Below are 25,165 nucleotides of genomic sequence, written 5' to 3' on the forward strand. Positions count from 1 at the left end.
GACTGCACAGCTCGCTCCGAAAACCAGCCGCTGTCAAAAACCACACGGCTAGCAAGCAGTTCCACATACTTTCCTTACAGACATAAAAAACCCTGTGTTTCAGCACACGCTGTTTTTGCTGACTGCCACTGTGTTGCTTTGCTGCTGTTGCATATCGGTTCACGGCTTGGGTTATTTTACCATGAATATAATCCCTGAAGGTGTCATTGCCTGAATTTTGACAACTAACCAGTGAGATATGAGACTAGCTTGGGGTACAATTTTTTTTTTTTTTCAGCCCACACACACAGATCTTCTCTATCACTGTAAGCCCAAATTCACCGAGGTTTGCAAGGTCCTTTTGGACTGTATTTTTATCCTGACCCTTCTCCTTCCCCCAGATTAGTATAATGTCCAAATGACAGGGCACATAAAAGCCCCTTGTGATACTTCATTAATGGGTCTGCAGCAGATGGAAGGTCCAAATTTCCCCCCCCCCCCTCAAGCCCTGGACAGGCAATGAGGGGTTTTAATGTGCTTGAACTGCAATGTGCTCCTCATTGCCTTTAATCTGCCTTTGCAGATCGGTTCAGGAAAGGTTGATATTACAGAAGTGTTTACTTCAGCTTAATTCATTAATGTTTATGAAGTGCTGTCAAATTACAGAGTGTTGTATGTTTAGTGAGGGTGACTTTAATATTATTGTGGCTTCAACTAATACATAAATAATAACGGGATAAAGTGCTGTCCAATAACTGTCATTGCGGAACTAGTTCATCTACTTAGAGCTAATTTTTGGCCTTTGATTATATTACAAAACTTTGTTTGCCTGTGTACAAGTAAAACATGATCCACCTTGGTTCTATATATCTTCTTCAGTCTGCCTAATATTAACAGGTTTTCAAGGTTTTTAAGGTCAACGACAAGTCCTTTTGGATGTAGGAGTTTAATTCATTGTATAGACAGCAAGGTTTGCACGGAGAGCTACGATCTTTTATTAGACCAGTGAATGCAGTTGGAGAACAAAAAAAAGCTTTTGAGCACACAAGCTCTTCTTTAAGTCAGAAACTTTGCATTGTGAAGAGCCACACAGCACAGCTACAGCTGCATCACTAGTGCATTTGTACCGGGTAAACCTTTAGCAGAAACCATTTTATTTCTGAAAAGTGGCCATTTTCTCCCAGAATTGCATTAAAAAGAGAGCAGATTTCTTTATCGCCGTGTTAGGTCAGCAAGGGAACATCTTCACGGTGCCATGGAAGACAGTACAGAGACACCGGAAATAGCATTGACTCAAGGTGGCAAGGACAGCTCGACATTGCAAATATCAGCCTGGGTCCTGAATTATATGCCTGTATTGGTGCACTGGTATAATCAACCTAGCTTTTTATGTGGTTATTCTGCTCCCAGTTTTAAAATGATCTTGTCCTTTTGGAAGGACAAACATGTCCTAAATTTGATAGCTGGTGAGGATGGTGCAGTGTCAGCAAGCTTCACTTTGGGTCAGCAACACAGCTCGGCACTGGGACAGAGGATGGTGGTTGCATAGGGGCTGTTCATCCAGACTCTGTGCTGTGGTCCTATCTGTAAGAAAAAAAAAACCATTGCCCTCCTATAACACATATCCTCATTTTGGGATTTCTTCCATCACTACAAACCTTTGAAGATGTACCTAACGATTTGTTCATTGGTTAAAGGCATAATCAGAAATTTGCACTCCTTATAATTCCCATTTCAAACTAAATGGATCTTCTATTGCAGTCACTTGGGGAAAAAAATCAGTTTTCTGCCTAACCAAGACTTCACATCAATCAGGTTAATAGGAGTGTTAGCACATTTCCTAATTATAACTACAAACATTTGTAGGCTTCCTAGTGATGAAAGCTCATCCCATCGCATCCCATCCCATCACGTTAAATCACCTCTGGGCTGTCTGCTGAACGAAGTGCAAACCCAGCGGGATGGCAGCCGCACTTCAGCCTGCCCTACACAAGGTGCAACACCGGCAGCGTCCGCAGGGCTCCCGGTCCTCAGGCTGATAACGTATAGACATAATGCACATAGGCAGAGAGGTGGTGCCCCGGGGCAGATTCAAAGGGGCGTCACTCCTGTATAGAGCTCTTTCCTTGTTCCATTTAATAACCTGACACCAGTTCCAGGGCAGCCCCTTGTCAGGCTTTTCCAGCCTCAGGCTACGGTGATGAGCTTACAGCGAGAGCAGGGGAGAAAGGTCAGGCTAGAAAAGAAGAGTTTCAAGGCCAGCAGGGAAATACTATAGAGCCCTAAGTCTCTAGTCTATAAACAAAAAAACCTGATACCAAAGGCACTTGAAAAGTGATATGATTAATCTGAGTCATTCAGCTGCAATCGAACACTCAAGTGTATAAAAAACCATAACATGGTCATGAGCCTGCATTCACGGTAAAAGCACAGGCAAATGTACTCCAGCACACTCCCAATACACACATATGAAGGTCTTCAGTGGGAAGAAATACAATTATTTCACTCCCCAGATTTATTTCAGAATTTGCTTAACCTAATAGAAAAGTGGCATTGCCGCTGTTGTATATATTGCTGCACTGCCCTTTGTGTTGGATGTGTCTATCTGATAAATTTGGTTGTCAGTTATTTTCAGTGCTTAGCAATAATTTTCTAAGACAAAATGCATAATCACCACATATGCCTTTAAGGTATATATTCTCATGTCTTTCTATAGGATTCGCCCACTTCTCTCTTATTAATACAAAATGAGCTAAGTGATTAAAATTAATGTATCGGTTCCAAACTGCCCCATATCCATTAATCTCATAATAGTCAAAAGTGTCTTGAAGAATGCCTATACTGCAGATCTTGAGTTGGGTTTCTTAAAGTGCTATTAATAGTATATACTTATCAAAAAGTAACTAGCTGGCACATACACTTGCACCTTCTTAAAGTTTAATAACTTCAGTAACTTTGTTTCAATTTAGCTTCCAAAGCGTTGGAGGAACCTCTCTGGTTTGAGCCCTCGCCTGAGGCATTGCACTGGGGAGGAGTTGGCCGAGCTAGCAAATGCCATCAACAACATCAAAGGCATGCAGACAGCTTAACAGGGCACTCTCTGTTTGAATAAAGTCCCCAAACAAGCTCACTTGGATTTTTTTTTTTTTTTTTTTTCCCTCAAAGCTATTGCAATTCCTCTGCAAAGAGCATGTCTTGCTACAGCGACTGGCTCACGCTGAACTGTCCCGATGGTAATCAGGATGCTCATGCAGGTGGTCCTGCAGGACCCTGGATCCGGCCATAGTCTCTGGATGAAAGGGACCTCTTGTCCATGTTGGCCATGCACCGAGCCAGCCAGGCAAGCAAGCTGCTCTGCTAGCTACCAAAAGCAAGAGGGCAGGGTCAGTTATTTAGGCATGGGGGCTGCTTGGGTTCAGGTGCCAGAGGTCCTGGGTGATGCATTCACTGAAACTGAGAGGCGACTGGGCAAATAAGATGTGGTGATGGCACTACATGCAATTTTGTGCTCTAAACACAGCTTCCAGGAGGGTGAAATTTAAGTAACCACTTAGCATTGACCTAACTGTGCTTCCGCAGGAGTCAATTCATTTTCATTACCGAGACCAGCAACACCAATGCCAAGTCCTTTGAAACAGCCCACTCTAGGTGCTCAGAGAACTCAGAGCAGGCTTTAAATCGAGTATTTATACAGGTAACAGAAATTTTTCTGCCAAACCTGACTCCTGAACATCTAATAAATATTATGGTTGAGGTCTAATCACTTGCAGCCTGCCTCCATCCTTCGGCAGGCAACAGGAGGCTCAGCCATGTTTCTCACATTTGCAAAGGATTGCACACAGCTGTGGGAAGGATGGAATCATAGAATACCAGGCTGGAAGGGACCTCAAGGATCATCTGGTCCAGTCTTTCTAGCACAACCTAGACAAGATGGCCCAGCACCATGTCCAGCTGAGTCTTAAACATGTTCAGCATAGCAGAGTCAACCACTTCCCTGGGGAATCTCACTTGCTTTTTTTTTTTTTTCTGACCGAGATGTAATTATCTGAGCCAAAATTTGCAAAATTTGTTCACAGAATCTGTAGGTGTATTCTTGAAAGAAATAATAGATCAGAAGACACAGGACAGGTTCTTGAGCTACTTCCAAATAGGAGAGAAAAAAGGCGGTACCCAAAACAAACCATCTGAAAGGCTCCATCTAGCCAGGTTATTTTTTTATCTCCCCAAATCAAAAGCATTTCTGTTTCCTACATTTACCCACTGGAGATTCTTGCATTAAAAGTAGGACCTTTAACTCCTGAGATCCCCTCTATTGCTTATTCCTCAATTAAAATCAGTCCAACTTGCCTCAGAAATCGTTCTGTTTTATCATGGAGAATGATGATTTCAGAGGCAGATGGAGCGGGGAGTGGGAAATAAGCAGAAAGATCAGATAAACTCTTAAGAACCAAGGATTCTGTTTTCATGCAAATTCCCTTTAATAAGAAAGGTTGAGAAGAGATCTGAACAGAGAACACTACGTGAAGAGCTGCTCAAAACATAATTGCTTCTAAATATAATACTTCTGAATCTTTTCCAGCAACTATAAACATTTCCTTAAATATTCTCTTCCCCCCACCCCGCCCTCTTGCAGTATTTCACACTGACTTTAATAAAGTGCTGTATAACCATCTGAGTTCGGGAAGCATTTGAGCAACAAACAGAAGTTACTGGGAGGGAAAAAAAAAAAAAAAAAAGTTTTTCATGCTAGCAGGTATTTCTAAAAGCTTTCACAAAGTTTAATTTGGTAGTTTTTCAAGCTGACTCACATTTGTGTGTAATATAGATATCTCTGACACTGTTCTTAGTGTTTTACATGTATGAATGTGCATGTGCAAGGAGGAGCGCGTACCAACAAAATTGCATTTTGCTTCTCAGATGAGAAAAGTTTTTGAATTTGTGAAAGGAAATTGCATTAGTATTATCTTTAAACAAGTCCTTCCCATTTTTCTGTTTTCTCAGACATACCAAAATAATAAACTGAGACATTAATTGGGAGGGCGCTGGAAATCATCATATACCTTTTGGTCTTTGGAAGCTAAGAACTAAATTACTGTAATTGGCAGTTTATTAACAGGAAAATTATGCTAAACAGCTTCATGTTGCTGTCAGGAATTATATTCGGTAAGCTATGAAGATGAGGCCCTTGGTGTAACATTTGCATTTTCTCATTTAGGAAGAACAATGATAGTAGATGAGTGAAGCATGTACAAATTATATACCAAAGAACATTTGCATGGCTGTAAAAAGGCTATCTTGATACCAGAGTGATTAAGCCTGTTATTCATTAAGATACAGTATAGAGTAAGGGGGAAGGGGAAGTAGGGAACACATTAACTTTATTTACAGGCATATATAAAATGAACTCTAGTCCAAACCACTTGAATTTCAAGCAGAACTAGATTATAATAGGTTCTGATTATATTGCATTTATTATGCAGTGCTACCATCAGGGTTTTTTCCTGTCTTGGATAAGGTCCAAAGATGTGATGATGACAACCTCTGTTGTTACCCACATCTTTATTTCAGCTACCATCTCCCCGAACCATTTGCCTGTTCATGCACGGTTCCTGCCTGGAAAGCAGTGAGCCCAGCGCATCACGGCATGGATGCGAGCAAAGCAGGCTGCCTACAGAAATCTGCATCACTTCAGCCCAGAAACCCTTTTTTGGATGCTTTTTTGGATGCAATTTCCACTACCTGTCCTGATATCTTAGCAGCTGATATTCTGCAAAGAAGGATGACTTTAAAATGTCACCAATACCTGTAAGCAAGGGAGGATAATAGCAAAGCAGGAGAAAATTGGGTCATTTTAATGCCCTGATGAAAACCAACAGGGACAGTGCACTAAGTGACACGGGCTGCCTCTATGAAACCAGGACACAGTGTCCTGCTCTCCATTTGTACATAGCTGTCTTGTCTACCAGGAATCTCTGAAGCACAGAGTTCAAATAAGTTATTCAGTAACTCCAAAATTTGACTGGTTTGAGAAGAAATTTGTTGGCTTAAATGAAGTGTCATTAAGATTTGAAAAGTCCCTTGTAAAATGGCAGTTTCAGAAGTTATCATTCTGTACCACAGCCTGCAGGCAAGACCCATACAAAACTGCCCTTCTTAAGTCATTGTTATTTATTTACGAAGATGATATATGAAAAATTTGTTTAAGGACATGGGGCTTTTAAGGGTGGAACAAGTAAAGCCACAGAGCAGGAGGAGGAGTTGCAGTAGCAAGACTGCTTCCATGGCTGTCACTGGGCTATAGTCCCAGATGTTTGTCTAACCTAGTTTTGAAGCCTTTTAAAAATGTATTGCATGGAGAGGGTGATGTCTAAAGACCTTTCCCACCTTTTCCTATCTTTAACATTAGAAAAGCTGTCCCGTAATGTCTAACCTGGTTCTGCTTCAGTATAAGCCTGTTGCCTCTTGACATAAGGGAAAACAGATTATTCCCATCATTTCTGTATCAGTCTTTTACATCCTTGAGGGCCCTTATCATTTCTATCCTGGCTTTCTGTCTTTTGGCTTAAGCAATGCCAGTTGAGAGCTACTCGTCAATTCAGTGGAACTGGCCACTGGTGTCCATGGGAGCAAGAACAGCTATTAAATGCTGCTTCTCAGAAAATTTTCATTGTGGCTCAATGTCAGATACTTTGTGCATGTGTACAACAGGAGCAGCATCACCAAAAGTGTAAGTAGCTGTTGTAAGCTGGAGGAAGGGCTGTTAGAAGGTACCTTTCAAAGCATTTCAAGACTCTGCCATGTTTTCGGTGCTGGAAGCAGTGCTGGTGTGATGCAGAAGCCGGCCGTGCTCTGAGGCTGCTCAGCAGAGTGGCTGCAGGGTGCCCTCGCCACACAGCTACAGCGGAGTGAATTATTTACAATGAACGAGGCATCCAACGAATTTAGCCTCATTCTTCCCTTGTGGAATATCCTCCAGCAAACCACTGTTTCCTCAAAAATAAGTTGCTATTCAATTAGCTTTTGCAACTCTAAGTGACTGGGACTGCCTCAGCCCCTTTGCTCCTTGCTGCTCAGTTCAGGCTGGATGGCTGGTCTGACTTCAGCACAACACATGCATTATGGATCACATCTCCTTCCACTACACGAATCAGCGTGCATTACCTTTGTGTGCAACAACTTGCACATAATGATGTAGAGCTCACTTTCCCTGCATAATTAGTTCAGAATCCGATACCAACATCTTAATTAGGCCTGACCCCTGGAGTATTTGACTTAACATCATTCGCCAGCTCCAAAATATGGTTACATCCACACTGCAAATAAGTATCCTCCTAGCAGCTGTAGCCTCTGTATGACTAATTTCAATGTCATTCTCCTCTAAGAATACAGCCAAGTACAGAAATCCCTGGGATGCTGCTGCAGCCCCACACCCCTGACTGCCCTACACGCAGCTGCACTCTCATTGCATCCCTACATCGGGACCAAAGCTGTGGTTACACTCACTTAAGATAACCTAATTAGTTAAACTAGGCTAACTATAGCAGCATGCAACTCACCCTGGACTTGCCACCTAATTATATTCCCAGTGGATTTCCTGGGGGAAATTTCTCGGTCTTTGCTGAGCTCCCTGGAGTCACTACTGGCCAACCTGAGCAACCTCACAGCTCACTGGGATCCATCTGCAAGGGCTTCAGTCACACCTTTATCTCTAGCAAAGGCACCAAAAGAAGCAGCTGGGGAGCAGTTGAGATCATAGGCTGAGTGTGGACCACATAAAACATCACCACATTTATAGACATGAAACACTTCATCAGGGAGCGACAGATCGGGTTTGCAAGCAGGGCTGTATCACTGAGCAGCAGGCAGAGGCTGTTCCCTGAAGCATAGCACAATTTTACTCCAAGGAAATCATCCCATACATTATGCAAAGAATTTACTGTTGGTTTTTTGAAATACTGCATGATAGGAAGAATGAAACACGTGTCAGATGTTAGCCACGACACTTAAAGCGCTACTGGAAGAAATGCAGATAGTGCAGCAAGGAAAGCGATATAAAAGTAGAGTAGATTGGCATCTATATTTTCCAGTTTAAAAAAAAAAAAAAAAAGCTTTTAAATGCACTTTGTTTCATTTTTAAGACCTGAATCCAACCTATAACTGTATAATGTATTACCCTCATTTTTGAAGCTAGGGCACATAAACAAAATCAAGCTCAGCATCCAAAAAACTCCCTAGATTGCTTTGGTAAAATTATCATTCAACCCAGGGAGCAGATGCAAGCCTGCCCTGCTGGCAGGCTGCAATACAGCTCCTGGTTCCCCCGTGCTCTGGGGAGGCCAAGGAAGAAACTCGCCTCCACCTTGTTGCTGGAGTTAATTTGTTTTTCCCTCTCCGGCAGGTCGTGGCAGTCGGGAATCGGGTCCCAGCCCTCGTGTTGCTCATTCACTCCCCAGCCGAGGGAGAAGGGCCGGCTCATTCTGCTATTTCATCTCACCCTGAAACTCTCCTCTTCCCCTGAATTCCTCCCTATTACTGTGCTTGTAATAAACTAACCTCACTAACCTTCTCTGAAACAGCAGCAGTAATTTAGCGGCGACTGAATTATAGCCAGACTCTCACACCGTTTGAGGCTGTGGGAGTCCTGCCATTAGTTTCAACTGGTATTTAGTTGCCATTTCACTCCCATGGAAATTTCTCTATTTCCTTAATACACTGAATTACCTGGGAACGTAGGGGCTGCGATTCGTTTTTTATCTGATGTCCTCTCTCTTGACCCCATAATGTAATGCTTTGTAGCAAAGGCTATACTGTACGAGAGGAGTTCAATAACCACCTTTAACAGGGGAGAGCATTTCTACACTTGGAAGAGTGCACAGACAAAATAGAGCCAAACAGCCGCAAAAATCTTTTCATAAGCCAAAAAGTAGCCCCCATTTCAAGTGTGGCAGTCAAAGGGTTTGAAACATTCCCCATTTACTAGACCAAAAATGAAAAGGAAAAACGCGTGTTGGTTACATTATTGAAAAGATTGTTTGAAAATCTTCCATTTGCCTAAGTCTCTGATTTTGCTTCATTAATTAACATTTCAGCTATTACAAGGCTCCATGTTAAAGCGTGAGCTACATACAGAACACAAATACTTTCATGTACTTGCACACACAAGTACAATTTTAGTCACTACAGCATTATTTTAAAAACCCCTTTCTGTATTAGAAAAATCTGTGATCAATCATATTTTAATTAACTTTATATTGAAACTTGATGATACAAAGATCCTAGAAGTTGTCTATGAAGTCTGTTAGCCTCCAGCACAGGACACCTGAAGCTAGTGCAATGCTTGTCTTCTCCAAAAAAGAACTGACCTTACCCCCAGTATGGTACTGGATTGGCCCCAACAGCACCCAAGGATGCTGCCCAGCCCCATTCTGCCCCAGTTTACACCAGTCGCATCCTGAGCTCCACCAGCCAGAGAACAGAGTAACCCTCATTGTTTTTCCAATTTTGCCCCTGCCCTGCTGACAGCTTTCAGAGCTGATGCTGGGTTATGGCATACCACGACAACAGGCACATCCTACCGCACTGAAAGGCAGAACTGTTGACTTAAGGAAGAGGAGGATTAGGACCTGTGGTTTTTCATTTTATTTTGAATGTTTGCAGATGTCTCTTGTTATAGTTACACTATTTGTGCATGTATTAGCCCTGAGACTGGCTGTGTAATCAGTTTCTGTCAATAATAGTAGCTGACGAGCCTGTTCAAATCCACACTGCATTGGTCTTAATGTTTCATATATACACAAACATCCTCTGTCATCCAAGAGGAAAAAAAGTTGGCTTAGTCAGAAAAATCTTCAAATATAGCCAGCCACACACCTCCACTGATTCCCAGCTTGGATTTACACAGACTTATAAAACAAAAGGAGAAACAATAAAAGTAGATGAAAATGCTTATAAGTATTTCAGTCCTTCTCACCAAAGAAGAGCAGCACATTGACTTTGCACGGGGAACCTCAAAAGCTCTGCAGTGACTTTGCCAGCAGATTGCGGCAGCTTGCCACGAGCTTGGACCCTGCTAGCCACAACATCTTGGGTTTGATTTGTGCCACTAAGCACCCAAGGTTATGGAAATGTGAAATTTTAAAAACACTTTGAAACTATAAAGAATTTAACCACGTCCTTAATTTTACACAGTGTCAGTGCAGGAGATTTAAAAAGCAATAAACAAACTTGTTACTGCAATAGAATCGAAGAGGAATCATAAACTCACTGGAGTTACAGAGCTGAAATATGGTGTGGAGAATGGACAATGGCAACATTTATTCAATAAAACTCATTTATATGTAAAAGATTGAATAAAAGTGTATACTATTATGCAGGCACAACAAATTATGTAAGAGGAAAAGAACGGGCTATGGGCAAGATGCTTTATATTATGCGTGCAAACATCATAGCTGTACAGGCAAAGGTGTTAACCACATCTGCAATCGAGCTCTACGTTGCCAGAGAGGTGATGGGAATTGTGGCACTAGCCATACAAAGGATGACATCTTAATAGTTTTCTGTAATCAGCCAACTGCTAGAGCTACTGCTATTTACTGTTTGTCTCTCTCTCTTGAGATATAAACCCAGTCCTCTATCTGCTTATGAAATCTAAATATCCAAAGGCATTTTCTCCAAGAATGATGGCATATTAATCCTGATGGCAGGGTCAGATTTCAGCCTGGGTAATTGCTTTCTACTAAGACATAGTTAAACTTATAGTTTTAACTTAAAGATGCTCCTCTACAGTCTGTTGCCTGGGCTGTACACAGTCACTGTATACTTTCAAGCAATCTCCACTATGGGAATCAGTATCTTAACACGTTACTTGCGTCCTGCTAAAGTTTACCTTAGCTACTAAAATTACAAATCCTTTATTTAATGGGAAAGGTCACCTTTACTTCCCCTGCCACAAATTTGGCCTTAACATTTGTGACATCTAAAAATCATTTGTGGACATTATACTGACACAGACCAACAGGTAGAAAAATGCTACAGGTTTCTCTATTCAAATGTGTCCCCAGTGTTAATACTGGGACTTGGCTCAGGGTAACAGCACTGCAATAAATATTTGGGGAGCACCCGGACAGGTTTGCAATTGTGTTAACTAACTACCTTGTGGCAATCAATCAATTAACTCAAAGTGAAAAACTAGTGAAGACAAGTCTGCAGATAAAAGTAAACAATCAGGGCTGGACTTGCAGAGGAGAAAGTGAAATTCCATTTCCAGGCCTGTCAGAGGGGTTTAAACGATCACTCAGGAGAAGAGTTTTGTTTTTTCCCTTTGTTTTTCTTTATTTTCTCCAGGTTGAGGGTTTCCATAGATCTTCTCATTGATCTGAAGTGGCCAGGGGCAGAAAAAGCCAATTTTGGCTGCATTATCCTGTCTCCCTTCCACTATAGCTTAACACAAAGAGAAATGCCACCCGCGCCCCAGAGTGAATCCATGCCAAAGACTTGCCTCGGAAAGCAGGATTCAAGCCAGGCACTTCAAATCTGAAAGTCAAATGCTCCCATGCTGCTGGGGCTGAGGTCGAGCTTCTTTTCCTCAGAAAGCTCCCAAAACCAGTGGGGGGAGAGATCCTGAACTGGTACCAGCCCATGCACTCCTACAGGCAGAGGCTCTACGCGATGCCCATGTGCAAACTAGGGAACAACTACTCATCCATGCACAAATGAAGTTAAGGTCTAGATTATTCTTTCCCCCCGCCTCTATTATTTTAATCTGCAGAGGCATTTATTTTCCCTCACCATCCAGATTTCTATTCTGTTGTTTGATAGAGAACTTAAAAATCCATATTATATAAGGCGTCCCGGAAGGCTGGGACACATGGCCCTATAGGCGAGCCAGCAGCTATGCGCATATAGGGGATCTTGCATAGAAGTGTTTAGTTCTCTGCTTGTAAAGTCTCTGGCAGTAGCTGCTGAGGGAGCTGCACTTGTCCAATTACATTTAGAAAACGCCTCAAAACCAGAACATATTTTATCATAGAAACTCTCCTTTCTCCCTCCAGCCCTCCTTCCCGCAAGTGAGTGAAAGAGCCCTTTTCCAGGACTGTGGAACTGAATTTGCCTTTATGAGACAAGTTCAAACATTTTGCTGCCAAGGAGCACTCACCTGCTGCCTTCCAGCTCCCACCAAATCCCAGTGGCAAAACAATATTTTTGTGGGAGAGGATCCCAAACCCACACTTTGGATAGGTGGTACCCAGTCCCCACTGGAAAGAGGGGTTCAGGACTGTTCCCTTCTGTGCCCCAAAGTCAGTGGGAGCTGGAACAAGAAGTGCCATTTATAAATCTCTCCCTGCTTGTACCCTACTCAGAGGTTGTCTGGTTTCCCTTTCTCTGGCTCTGCATACAAGTAACACAAAGTACATCAGGGTCGCCATACAGTGTCATTTTTGTAATTAAAGCTCCTGACGTAGACTTTCCTATTTAACCTGCTGTATTGGAACTGCTCTCTGTTCTTCCTTTAATGTTGCTGCTGATCATTCAAAGATCTTGGTTGTGTCTCAAAAGCCAGCTGGAGGTGGACTCTTCAAATAGAGTCAAAGAAAAAAAATCGACACGGGGAAAGTTAACCAAACTTTAACTCAAAGAAAAGTTTCCTCTTCAGTTTGGAACAAATATTGAGACCTGCTTTGTTACAAAGCGACTCTGCCATATTGCCTAGGGCTTATTTCTGGCTTAACACATACACAGTTAATCTCCTGACCAAAAAGTTGAAACCTGGGAAAAAGAGAAAAATGATCATCGTATATATCATATTACATCAGAAGATCATAAGTTGCAAAGTAGAAGATCAGATTTTTCCTGTATCTTTATTTAATCACAGCAACTGCATTCATGCTGTAGACTGCAACACAATGGGGCCATCCATGTTCAAAAAGGAAAAACTATAAAAATACCAGACCAATCAGATCGAGACACTTCCGCAGGAAAGTAAATTCAGATGGAATGAAATCTATAGTATGCTTTGCTCGCTAAGTATTCCCACACACAAAAATTGACGTTCAGGCTCAGCCATACATAAATGCCATTGCACAAATGATCCTGGCAATTTCTTACTGCATTATGATAAAAAAACATATTCTTTTGCTAATATGTTTGCAGCCACTGGTGTAATAGTTCAGCAGAGTTAAGTGCTCAGGGCAGGAATTTCCCAAGGAGTTCTGCAGCACGGGAGACCATGGGGTGCTGGTGTACGGAAGGCTTTTAGGCAACATCCAAGAGGGTCTGTCCTCAGAGGGCAGCTCTCTGCTGGAAAAGAAATCAGGTCTGTCTTGGAGTCATATTTAATAGCATAAATCTCCAGGTTCCTGCTGAGCCTTGAGACAGAAGATACCAGAAACAGGACTACCCAAAAATCATTTCTGCAAACAAAAGAGGCATCTGATAGCTACACAATAAGAAAAGCCTTGATCTTTGGTCTTGTTGACATAAATTATACATCTTTGGGCTGCATGTATTCATGTGGCTTTAGACAAATAGTAGGCACTATGAGTTGGTTTTTGTAGCTCTATTTGCTTTCAAATTTAGAATAATGAATAAACTCTTGGGCACTAATTCTGGAAACAAGAGACTGCCTTATGAGATTATCTGCAGCTCAATAGTCAGGGGACAAGGGAAATAAAAGGATTCACATTACAAATTTTATAATGACTTACTGCTCACTTATCTGAAAAATAGTTGGAGTCATAATTAGCCAGCCTTTTCAGTGCTTTAAGGTGCAGAGATTTCTATCTGCTGCACACCTTAAAATTTGCATTTTAATGGGCTAAAGATGTATATCAGTAATAGCACCAACGGATGCTCTCTTATCACTGGTAATAATACAATATATAGCTTAGGAGACTAACCTATCTACAGTACAGCAGGTTTGATCAATAAAGAGCAAACAGCAACCAAAGCAAGTCAAATCTAAATGTCACTGTACTGACATGCCTCTAAATAACAAAACCCAGGCTGCAGGTTGAGGTCAAAACATATTAGAGCCATGAACACACAAACGGTTCAGCTAGTTGTGGTAAATATGGGGTTCATTTTCACTTGTGCAGTTGTATGAGGAAAAGTTCAATACAAATATAGCTACTTATGGGTGGAGAGAAGATTACACATGAACGAATCCTGCCAAACTCCTAAGCATCATATTATGGATTTTTTTTTTTAAAGGAACAAAAAGGCATGACTGCAAATAAAACAGCATACTATTCTGGTTACTGTTTATTTTTAATTCTAGACCTATAATGAAACTCGCAACTGCTAAAGAGTTGGGTTTTTTTTCCCTCCAGCTTTTAGGAGAAAACCTAACCTAACCTCTCATGACCAGAACGCAGTATTACTGTTCTCAGTATAATTTGCACAACCACAGCAACAAGGAAAAAGGAAAACAAACAAACAAAACCACCAAAACAACCCCAAAAGACAAATCTGACAAAAGAAGCAGCTACTGGTGAACAACCCAGCATTATTTCCACAGCTCCCCTTGCATGGCTTAGCTGGGAGCCCTGAATACCACCCAGCTGTTGGCCTATTCAGCACATAACACACCATCAGCACTACTGTTTGCTGTGGATTACCTATCAGTATTTCCATACTATATGTTCAGCTATTTCTGCTATGTATTTGATCTGAACAGGACAGCTAGAAATCCTGGTGAATACCCAAGCTGAGAACAGATCAGCAACTGCAATGTGGTGGAGAACTCTGAGGAAATATTTAATCTCCTCTTTCCATCCAACAGAGATAAGAAAGAAAAGGCAAAACAGAAAAGCACCACAAAGAAGGGGAAAGACAAAAAAACAAACCCACACACCAAACTACAAAAAAAAAAAAAAAGGAAAGGAAACAGTAAAAGAAAGATACTCTAATAGTCTTTCCAAAAGGAAAAGATGGCAATTTCAACTATACGTATGCATCATCATTGCTTCTGGCTATAGGCAGCACCCAGATCCAAGTTTCCAAAAGGGTTCAATGGAAGTAGAAATGATTCTCCAGAGGTGAGCTACCTTCCTTAGACAGGGAAATGAATTGCCACTCACAACATTATAAACAGTTAATTTCCTTAAGATGTAGGCAAACACCAGTATTTTAGAAACACAATAGAGTTTTATATGTGCCATCCTGATGGCAGTTTACCACAGAGCTGTTGAAGCAGCTTCTTCCAGTTGGGCATTGACACAAGGAAAAGGGCGAGAAAAGGTGGCTGCAGAAGAAAGACGTGAAATGCTACAATAAGTGATGGAGGCCTTTTGACACTCAAAGGGCTTCATCTCCAGATGATATATTCCCTTGACAAAAAGAATTAGAGAAAATGACATTTTTCCTCTTTAAACATCAAAAGAAATATTTAGCTTGGGAAGGTTGGATTAAACATGGATTAAGTTCACTGTTGAAACCTGTCGCTCCACAGCTGGAGGGAACCAGGGGGCTGAGCAGCCTCCTTCTGCTGTGTTTTCTAACACGCTTCTCAGAAATAAGTTCCAGTTTTAGCTCTGCTTAATTCTGAATCACAGTGGTGGGACTAGGAGACCGAAGCTGCTTTCTGTCTTCTTAAACCTAGGAAAATCATGGTGTCAGCAGCTGACACAAACTTGAATAATGGCAAAACTACAGATAAGGAGTAAACTTAAGGGAAGACAGAAGAGAAAACGGAGATATTTGCATGAAAAGTCAAGTATTCCTAGCAACTGAAGTCTCCAGAGAAAATCCAAGAAACATCTCTTATTTTTAGTGAGGGTCTATGGTAAACACTTGTAAATCAAGGGCACATAATTCAACGGCAGAAGGACTTGATAAAATTGCTAAACCCTTTCAAACGCTCTGGTCTTCCAGCAAGTGTAAATGGCATTTGAAACCCCCAGCACTTTGAGGGCTCTTTGCAATAGCAGCAAGTCGCCTTAGAGACAACTAAAATCAGCCTCAAAGGAAACTACAGAAACACAGCCTGACTTGGGGCTTTGATTAAGACTGGCTGGAAAACAAAGATTCATTTCATAAAATTATTTCAAGGTCTTGGAAATGGTTTCTAATTTGCATTACAATGAAAACAAGACACTTCAAGAGAAGCAGAAGGAGGAGGAATAGAGGCAGAAGAGAGGAAAATATCCACACTGTTGCTCAGTGATTACAGTGCTCGCTGCAATACAGGAGGTCTTGGTTCAAGTGCTGTGATCCATAAAGCACCAAACCCCCTGTCAGCGCAATAAATAGTTGCTCTTACAGTAATCGCAGAAGTGGGACAAAGTCTGAAGGACTCATATCAAATGGGCAATTTCTCTAACAGAAGATTACTTTAATCATTTTAATCAAAGGACCTACCACTTCTCCTCATCAACAATTAGTAGCTTCTCAGAATATTCCCAAAAGGGAGCTCAGATGCCTCTTATTGACAAATCCAAGACCATATGTTACTTGATGTTAGCTGTTAAGACAGATTTTCTTGCAAATACAACTTCCGTGATTTAAAACCCATTGACATTCTGCAGTAATCTTCCATCTTTTATAGTTAGGACTGTCCTTCAAATCTGGAATTAACTCCTGTTGGCAGCAGTGCTGAGCTGTATCAATTGTGGAGGGAACAACATTGTTATTCTTGAAAATGAAGTGTGGTTTTGGGGCTGCGCTGGCCAGGTATCCTCCATCACTTTGAACTCCTTGAACTGCAACATTTGCTAATTGCTCTTCTCTGTGTTGGGTTAGTACAGGGAAATCATCAAATCGAAGCCAAAAAAACATGCTGTTAGTGAGTACCCCGAGGCAAAAACCTGCCTTTCAAGTGACTGTGGTATCGGTCTCAACACTCAATTTTTTGAGGAAGACAAGGGGTCATGGGTCTGGGGAAACTCAGATTTCTCTGGGGAAACAAGACACTCCAGAAGAGATTTGTTGGGGGTTCTTTCGTTTTTTTTTCTCCTTTCAATCTAGAAGTCTCCAAGTTTTAATAAAAATACACTAACTTGCTTTTCAGAAACCAATCTGCCTTTTCTTTTATATTCTGAGGTTCTCATAGTTTTATATAGAAACATAGAATCATTTAGGTTGGAAAAGACCCTTAACATCATTGAGTCCAATCATATGATAGAAGCAATGCAATTAGTTGATACTGAAAAATTCATGTCAGACATTATAATCCATATTCACTGTCTGACAGGCAAACCTACATATTTGCTGGCTATTAATAATTACTTTGGGTCTGTTTTATTTTCTTTGGCTTGGAACTTTGCCTGTTTGGGGGCTGAAACATCTTTGGTATGTTTTCATAACATAAAACGGTTGAATAAATTCATTGAAGTTTCTCTAGTGTTTCATCTTGGAAAGAAAAGGAAAAAATCCCTAAATACAGCAATTTCATTTCAATAGTGTTCAAATGCATATTTAATGATTTAGATGGAATAAACTCCTATTTAGATGGAATAAATGATAAACTCAGATTTAGATGGAATAAACTCAATATATTCTAACCTTTGCCAGTTAGGATTTGTCTTCCCCAATAAGTGTCATCAGCCATAAGTTTCCCAGAGCCATTCAGCAGCGTCCCAGGTGCAGGTGGGTCAGGGATGCTACAGGTCAGGGGAACCTGGGTGCCACATTGACCTGCTCAGTCCATGCATGTCCCTCATCAGCTGAGGATGATAGCCTGTTACCATTAATGAAATTCTTTCAACTCAGTCAGCAAGAGATCCTTATTTTAAGTCTTGAGTTTCCTGTGCCCTCATTTCACATTAATCTCCAGAAATGAAAGGTATTTCTCCCCCATGTTTACCTGGTGGTAAGCATAAAATGAGAAAAAGTGTCTCATGATCTACCAGAAGTGGGGAGATAGCACTGAAATTTAGGAAGGACGTTTTCAAAGGTGCAGATCTCAGTTAGGAGCATAGCTGCAACCTGTACCTTTGAATATGTCCCTTGACGCTTGAAGTTGGGCTCCAAAAGGAAATTTCAGCTCCTACCTAACTGATCTGGTCTCTCAAGTACCTGCCAGCTCCTGCTGCTGCTCCAGCCACCAGCCTGATTTACAATCACTGAGGAATCCCCTCCATCTACTTCTCTTGCCTGAAGAGATTACATTTTAAAATGCCATTTTATGAATTTGTGAAGCCTGCAGTATGTGTCAGGAGATAGGAAAGCCAAGCAAAAAGTGTCCGTCCCGCTCCTTTACTTTCCCCTTTCCTGAACTGCCCCTCACCTTTATTTTCATCTTCTCTCCCTTCTATCTTCCTGGGATTTCTCAGGAATTATACTATTAGATTATCTCATCTTTTATAGTTCTGGCTCTCCTGGTCAGAAGGGGACAGCAGCCCAGGTCAGGCACCCAACCCCAGCCACCCGCAGCTGGAATGCCAGGTGAGGACTATCTGGAGCATCTCAAGTTCAAAAATTATGTGGCAGGTTGTAAAATGGTGCTTGCTAGAAGTGGAAATGTACAATCTACATTAAGCAGAAAAAAATAATAATTAAAATACACAATTATATCCTTGTATAGGAAAAGCAAAATAACTAAAGAAAGCAGGTCTTTCAACTAAACTGATCAGTTTACATGGAAAAAACTTAACTGCTCAGATAAGAAACACAACTGGCTACTCTATGCTGATGTTAAAACATTACCATAGAAACAGATAAAATTAGGAGATAGCGGGATTGTGTCTGTGACCATCTTACTGTTTCTTTTGTGTCATTTCAAGTACCAGATACCCCACTTGCATTAGACCTGCATCTTCTCATCATCTGCCATAGTGAAAAGCTTTGTATTCAAGGCGGATCATGAATTTTAAAGCCAGTTCTTTGGCTGTGATTAGTTTTTGGTTGTCTCAACTTTCTCTGTTGAAGATGTACATTCAAAAACTAAAACAAGTGTTTTGTTGTCTGGGAAAACTATAGACCACTTGGATTTAATTGCACCATTCTTAAGAGAAGCTTTGACTTATATATATCTTACTGAGAAAATTAAATGTTTTCATCATCCAGCCATACTGAATAGTTAAGACCGCCAGTACTACTCATTAAATACACAGATGTTTTAAAGTTTGATTAGGGAACTGTAACAAACAGCCCAAACTTCATTAGCATATGGAAAATAAGGTAGCAGAGTTGAGCATGCAAGAAGAGTTACTTAAGGATGAGGAATATCACTGAAAAGTAAGAGCCTCATGGGAAGAAAAAAAAAAAACAAAACAAAAACCCACCTCAAATACTGAACAATACAGAGCCACCCAGGGAAGTGGGTTTCCCTTTCTTGGTATCAGTTTTCTCCCAGTAGAAAGGGGAATACAGCTGCCTCCTTCCCTCAACACTGCCATTTGAGTGCCATTCAGCTAGCTGTACAGTATCAGCTGACCCAGGCAGAAAAAAAAGTGGTCTTCATGCCTTCAACAAAACTAAAGTCTTTACAGACACCTGCCAAACAAGATGTACTTTCCCCAAAAGAATAACAGTGCATAGTCCAGTTTGGTTTTTCTATACCATGGGGATCCGCATGGATGTGGTTGTCGAGATCTCAGCGAGTGCCCAGTACATCAGAAGCCCTTAGGGTATTAAATGAAGAATTTTTTACTTCCAGGTCCCAACCTGTGGAAGTACCAAAGCCCACTGTATGCAAACCTGTCTCAGCACTGGGGAAGAGGCTTTCTGAACTGTCGCCTGCAAGTCGCTCAGTCTGATGCAGGCAGAGAGCCTGGATCTGAACTCCCATCCATGACAAACGTTACTGCCCAGGAGAAAATATTGTCTCTGTCTGCCAATACACGAGAAGCAAAAATATTCTGCATCAGCTCCCCTCATTCCCCTCCAAAAAATCACAAGACTGCATCAAAAATCATAAGACTGACTTAAAATATTAAATTCTGGGTTATTTATCTTTGTGATTCAGAGACTTCAATAAATATTTACTTGGTCTGGAGCTATTCCCAACAACGAAGATGGTTAAAAACTGTACTTTAAAATGAGTAAGTTCTTCAAAGTCATTTAAATTCAGCAGCTTGGATGTAAGTAAATGTATAAAAATTAAGATAATCACTCAATATGAACCTGGATGCATCAGTGAAGTTTTTCTTCCAGTGTAGGTGAACATCACCGTGATAGCAGCAGAAAACCTTCCTAAGTCAATACGTTTCTTAAAAAGCTTCAACATTCAGTAATTTCTATTTCTTTTCTCCAGCCTATCACATTCATTGTCTTGCACAAATGCTTGCTAGAATTTGAACGTGCACACACAGCAAACCACAAGCAAAGTAAAAAAAAAAAATGATAAGCAGAAAGACAAGCAATATAATTGTTTTCCTGTCCTGGATGTCATTCCAATACTCCTTTTCTTTATATATGGTGAAATTAAAGGAAAGGAAAACGAACAGCAGAAGGTGATCACTTTTCTATTCGACTAGCTGTATAAAGCCAAGAAACCCCCAATCCCCTGCACAAATAGCTGGGCAGTTTGTATCACCAGCATCTGAGACACTCACAGTTATTGGATTTTGTTCTCTTAATACCACCCCTGACAAATGGAAACATCCATCCTGTTTTAGCAAAAAGGGAACAGACTGACCAGACATGAGGTGTGTGGCTGAGCTAAAAATTTAATCTACAAATCCTAATCTAAGATGTCTTCTATTAAATCATCCTTTCGTAGGCTCCAGTCGCTACATTTGCATCTGTAGGATTTAATCCACACCAAAGCCATACCATGGATTTCAGTGTTCCCTGGGTACTCCCAAATATCTTCAAAATTTTAAAAATAGTTTATTTTGAGATTCACACGTGAAAAGCTTTAACTTGAACACACATCCAAAACCCTGTATAGAAAGCAGGGGGAAGGAATTTTAATACTTGTTAGAGCTGTGTTTCTCTGTTCGTCTTTGAGACCTCGATTACAACCGTCCTTCCTGTTTTTATCAGGTCTGTCCTTGGCCACAAGAACATCCTGTAAAATTCATGGATATCCAAGCGCCAGATCCTTTGATCACTTGTTCCATCAGGCAACACCTGTGAACCCCCAGGTCAATTTACTGAGTTACAACCAAAATGCCACAAAACTCATAGTCAGGGTCCCAACATGCAAATTTTATAACTCCTTTACTTAATATTTCAGTGTTAGGGATTTAAATAGGGAAGTAAAAATTAGAGAAAGAAGCACAGCCTTCATAAGCTTTCATTGGTGGGAAAATGCCTAAAGTCGTGACTTCAGACTTTTCCCAAAGTGATGCAACAGAATTGGGTCTAAAGGCTTTCTGCTTTAACATTTAACCCAAGCTGCTTTTCTTTCAAAAACGGGCAGTTATTTTTCAGTATTTTTTCAGAAAATAAAGATAACTTAGTTTACGTTAGAGCTCTGTAAGTTTTCTATTGACAGGAAAAGTAGCAATGACGTCCCACGGACTGGGGTCCAGACCCTTATTAGGGCTGGCTGAAATGCATCACTGCACACTGGAAATAACCATAGTCTGTGCAGATTTATGGTTCCTCACATGCTTATATTTCCTACAGCAGTGGGGGATATCCAGGCAGGTTACATGGGATCGGGATGAATAGGTGTCTTTTCTTTCACTAATATTTCTGTTACTGTGTGAGGGGAAGAGAAAAAAAGGAAAGAAGTATCAAGTGCAAGGAGGAGATGGAAATCCCATCTGGCTTTCAAATGTCCATTTATACAGGTCTCCAAAACAGACATCCTTTCACTATCCTTGGTCCACTCAGATGACGACTTGGAAATATAAAGCCAGATGGAAAGAAAGAGGAGATGAATAAATGTGCATCTGTATGTGTGATGGTGCTTTACAGATAAGCACTTCTTTAAATGTGCTGTACCTGAAGCAACTGTTTAAACAGTATTAAGCAGCTGAAGGAAAAGTCCTGCACCTCCCAGCCCACACCATGAGTACATGGCAGGGTAACCCAAAAGCTGCATCTTCCAGCACTGAAACCCCATCAGCCAGGCCAGCGGTCCTGGCCAAAGATGGTGGAAAATAAGTTATTCTTATGAAATGGAAAATGCCTACTCACCCACTTAATACAACAGCACTGGGGAATACAGAGCAAGCTCTGCAATTTGGGTTAATGGCCACTGGTCCTCCAGCGAAATAAGCACATTGTGCTACATCTGTAGTCTGTTCAGGTTTTCACTCCAAAGTATTTTTACCTTACTACGTCCTACTGGCATAAAGCAACTCCCTCCTCCACCAATTTTATGAAGGTCTTTAAGTACACATAATATTCAATGTAATTGCATAGGAAGATGTACATATTTAATATTACATTTACTGATGTGTCTTGAGGTACGTGATTAATGGCTTCATTTTACCTGCCCTAAAAAGAACACAAATCCAGTATAAAGAGCTACGCAATCCAAGTTCACATTCTACAGGATTTTTTGTGGGCTCAAATCCAAAATAAACTAATGAACAAATGAACTGAACAAAATTCTAAAAACACACTCTGTGCTACTTTGGTGGAACCAGGAGAAATCCAGTCACCTGGGAATTAAATTGACGCAATTCGGTACTTCTTCATGACATACATTTTGTTCAAAGTTAACTGCTTAAGTGCTCAAGGGACTTTTCAACCCCAGACTTCAGTGGAAGTAACGTTTCAGCTTTTAAATCATATTAAAAACATAAATTCTACATTATAAGTATAAAATGTCTAACACTTAATTTAGAATGAGTCCCAAACGGGGTGGAGATGACATTGCTTGGGACAAATGGAGAAGACTCCTGGGGTCTGCTCTGAATTGCCTCGCTGACTTACGGATTGACTTTGGAGCAAGCTGCACAGGCCACCCTCCTTAAACACCGACATCAAAACTTAACCTAAGTAAGGTACATAAGTGTTGCTTATTCAAGTGCCTACATACCAACTGCTTTACTTTATGCTCCAAAACTTAAAAAACCCTTTTGATGAGTATTATGTCAGTTTGAACACCTATCATTTAGCTATAATAGTTAGCTCCTCCACAGGTGTAGTTAGAGTCTTACTAATGTCAATAAAGCATTTTTATAAATAGACAGATCTGCAATGTTTATTCCCTACCCAAAATATTTATGACTGAGAGCATCCATCCTTATTCCATTACCTCTTCTGGTAAATCACTTATTATCTCAGTTCTCATCTAGCTACAAGACCCTCTTGGCAACGCACGTGGCAGGAGGTCAGGGTCAGAAGTGCTACGTTTCTGCAGAGTTAGGGGGTTGCAATAAGAGGTCTCCAACATGCCAGACAGAGCCATTCTGCATCGAGTTAACTGTCTACAAGCCATCTCCAAAGCCTCCACCTACCTCACCCCAACCAAACAGCACGTTACAGAACAAGACTAGAAAACTCAGCTTATGTATGCAGCAGGAGCAGGGTTAAGCTGGCTCCCTACTCAGCCCTATCAGCTCTTTGCCAGGAGCTGCATGTGCCTGGTAAAATCCTTCATCAGGCAAGGACATGCAAGATACAGCCATGAAGGAGGCCTCAGCACACTGCTCCTGCCACCACAATCACAAGGCAGAGATGAATTAGCACAGCATCATCTACTCCACCCATAATGCAAAAAATGAAGCAGGCTGCTTTCCAGCTGCAACTCCGACCCTTGGTTTTCTGCATTTCTGACTGCACACGTCTTCTTTTTTTTTTGTTCAGTTACCCGGTGTTTGGCAGCTCTCAGGACTCATTTGATTCATGCAGCCTCCCACTATATAAAAATCCCCAGGACTCACCTTAACTCCTCCACCTCCAGAAATCACTCTCCCCGCTCTGCTTCCCAAGCACCCCAGCATGGCATGCCATAGTTCTTTAACAAGTGTTCCAGCCTAAGAGAAGGTCACAGCTAACCTTCTTTTCCCTCACTTAACTTCTACAGAGGATTTTAGTTCCAGCACGAGCCCCTAAGATCACTTGTACCCTCCTACCTTTGCAACTCCCCTTTTATCAAGGAGGATCTCTTCCCACTGCTCATATCCCTGATGACCTCCCCAGCAGCAGCTGTCCCAAGCCCCTCCACCCAAGAGCTGCCCGTTCAGCTGAGTGCCCATCAAGCCAGAGCAACAGCAGTCAAAAGGACCCAGTTATTAGTTAGAAAGAAATCTGAAAAGCATAAATTCAATTAAGCCTGTAAAAAAAGGAAAACTTATTAGAATTTTTCTAGGTGTTTTGAGTAACCCTTGTGATGGGAAGGGCTTCAGGGGATTTAATGTATTTTCTGGGTGCAATAAGACTCCCCAGATCTCATAGAGTAAATACGTACACAGCAATTTCAAAGTTCAGAAGAGCTGGTTGGTGTCAAATCTCTGCTCTCTTTATTTATTTATTTAGCCAAAAATAAAATAACGGAAGATAAACCCCAAAATACCTACCAGAAACATTAATTCTAGCTGAAACTATGTGTTTTGGAGCTTTTGGAGCTTATCTTGCACCAATCATCAGTCTTACCGGTTAAGAAACCCTTCAAGCAAGGGTTTCTTCTTAAAGAAACCCCAAAAGCATGTGTTTTCATTGGATTTATTTGCAGATGGTACTGTGAAAACTTGGTAGAGTACTCAAGATTTAACTAAAGGAGACTGGAAGAGTCTTTCAGAAACATTGTTTTATTAACACATGGGAATAAATCATTTAAAACTAACAGCATAACGTCTGTGTTACTGTATCAGGGAAATATGAGCTGTAGTGTACGTCAGTACTTGAATTATTCAACTATCTGAAATGCATCTCATGACTTTGATACATTCCACAAAAAATACAGGAGATTTTTACCTGAAGATAGGAGTTAGAGATAAAAACAAATTTCTTGTAGATTCTGTTGGTAAACATCCTAGATAAAAATGTTAGATGAGATCTTCCCATTTAACCTTGCCTATCTCCTCACCCAACAGAGAAAATTATTTAGTAACAGAGGAAATCTCAGAGGTCTGTTTGATGCAAACTATAAAAAGTAAATCTGAAAAGTAAAACCAAGCATTCCTGAAATTATTCAGACCTCTAGCCTTCAGGAAGTACCAATACAGAGTCTACGACCCAGCTGGAAATCCTTCAACCTCACTTTGCCTAGAGAACTTCATCACAGCAACAGGGAAAAAGAAAACAAAAAGCTGTGCATTTTACCAGCCTTAAATCCTCATCAATTTGTTTCCTTTAATTACTTTCTCTTAGCACTCCAGTGGGTCAAGGACACCAGCATGCT

General features: G+C 41.0%; 1 long non-coding RNA gene across 1 annotated transcript; it reads right to left on the minus strand.

Moving 5' to 3' along the window:
- Positions 1 to 697: 697 nt before the first annotated feature.
- Positions 698 to 23,866, minus strand: LOC148056165 (uncharacterized). The gene is made up of 2 exons (XR_015703961.1): positions 23,706 to 23,866; positions 698 to 1,563 (listed from the first exon to the last, which is right to left on the minus strand). It is a non-coding gene; the product is annotated as an uncharacterized LOC148056165 (long non-coding RNA).
- Positions 23,867 to 25,165: the final 1,299 nt, after the last annotated feature.

The sequence above is a fragment of the Nipponia nippon genome, unplaced genomic scaffold (genome assembly GCF_047370975.1).
Source record: "Nipponia nippon isolate SJK-2023a ecotype South Korea unplaced genomic scaffold, ASM4737097v1 scaffold_17, whole genome shotgun sequence".
Taxonomy (NCBI): Eukaryota; Metazoa; Chordata; class Aves; order Pelecaniformes; family Threskiornithidae; genus Nipponia; species Nipponia nippon.